This window comes from Abramis brama (assembly GCF_963993115.1).
Source record: "Abramis brama genome assembly, chromosome: 18".
In the NCBI taxonomy this organism is placed as follows: domain Eukaryota; kingdom Metazoa; phylum Chordata; class Actinopteri; order Cypriniformes; family Leuciscidae; genus Abramis; species Abramis brama.
In genome coordinates, this window is record NC_139980.1 from 16,352,317 (window position 1) to 16,354,133 (window position 1,817).

A 1,817-nucleotide genomic window follows, 5' to 3' on the forward strand; every position below is an offset into this window, starting at 1 on the left:
GTTATGCTAGTGAAAGCCAACACTTCAGCGTTAATTATTTTTGTTGCGTTTGCAGGAAGTCGGTTTTGCTATTGGCTATGGACACTTTGCTGATGTAGTGTTTTTTTTTGTTTTTTTTCCGACCACATCAGTAGGTTGTTGTATCAGTTCAGGCAGGTTTTTTTAAGCTACCGTTTCATAAAAGTGTTCTTTGTCTTTTGCTCGAGCTCATTAGTCCTCTGGCCCTCTTGAAGAAGTGTCAGGTTATTTTGACTTATAAACAATTCATTATGAGTACTACCATTAGTCACCTGCTGACTGAAGAGAATTTGCTGGCTTTAAAAACTATTAAACATCAGTCGAGAAATATTACAAAGACATTTCACCAGAAACCGATTTAAAAAACAAAAATAAAAAAAACATGTTTTCACAGATGAGCGAATGAGATTTTTGAAGAGAGACAGCAGCTGTGGTGCAGCAATACAGTAGATGCTCCACATGCAGAGACAGAGAGAGAGAGACAGAATAAACAACTGTAAGTCTGTACTGCCTCTGTATGGTCATAGAGAGACACTGCATTTAAAACTGGTAAATAGGCAATCATGTCTTAAAATATTAGGGCTGTTAAAAATGACTAATCATGATTAATCTCGTTCAGTTGCTTTTTAGGGAAATAATGGGCCTAATTCATGAAACTTGAGCTACAGGATCGAATATAAGTTTGTAGATTTCATTCATAAATCTATGTGTGCATAAATGTCCCAAAGTGAACACAAAAGAAGATATTTTAAATAATGTTGATAACAGACAGTTGATGGTAGCCATATCCATTGACCATTGTATATAGGCCTACATTTTTTTTTTTTTCTACTATGTAAGTCAATGGCCACCGTCAACTTGTTTAGAAAGCGGTTTGGAACAACAAGGATGAGTAAACACAATTTTAATTTTTGGGTGAACTATTGCTTTAAAAGGAACCCGGTTGTGATTTGGTGTCGACGAATAGTCAGCCGTTTTTATGGGAGTAGTAGGCTAGCTACAAAAATAACTAAGAAAGGTTGGTATTGGAAACATTACGACTTTTTACATTCTAAAACAGCACAGGATAAATACAAAAACAACACAATACCATGCAAAAGCAGCTTTATATGAGAACATTACATTTCCACTGTAAACTTCTGAACAAAAACTCAGTGTAGAGTACAGCAATATGATTAGCCTACTTGTTCATTCACTCACAGTCCTGTCAGAGCTGCTTCTGAACATCGCAGGAAGATCTTTATCTGCTACAGAAATGATGTTTTTATGGGTCACGTCACATAACACTCAGATTTTACTAATATGAGATTTATTTTAAAGCTGTAAATTTCATTAAGGATGTGTTGGACCTCTGTGACTTCAGGAAGACATGGTTATTTTGGCAAGATCGGTGTAGTGTTTGGTACTGCATCAATTAAAGCATTATCAGTTGTTAATAAAATTAATAAAAGCACTCAGACAATTTCAAATCATGTAACTCGGTACACAATTACAAACCACTCGAGTGCTAAAACACTTTTTCACAAGTTCACATTAACATATAATCAGATAAAGATTATGCCAATATGCTAATTATTTGTAAGTGTGAAAGTATATGTAACCCCCCCAACAGAAGTGCATCTGCTGTATATATACCTCTTATTGTATTAATTGAGCTCCTCCCAAACTTTGCTAATGAAACATCATACAATGGATGTGAACGTGATAAATACACAACAAGCAGCATTCAGTACAACTGTATGAACTGTAATAATTTCAGTCTCTAGCTGATGATTTGGGCTCTAAAAATCCAATATGTA

At 35.0% G+C, this 1,817-nt stretch overlaps 1 protein-coding gene across 1 annotated transcript in view; it reads right to left on the reverse strand.

Moving 5' to 3' along the window:
- Positions 1–1,106: 1,106 nt before the first annotated feature.
- brms1lb (BRMS1 like transcriptional repressor b) overlaps positions 1,107–1,817 on the reverse strand; it is a 7,810-nt gene continuing 7,099 nt past the window's right edge. The window contains exon 10 of the mRNA XM_084090297.1: positions 1,107–1,817. This exon is cut by the window's right edge and continues 904 nt beyond it. The gene's annotated coding sequence lies outside the window, so the exon portion shown is untranslated.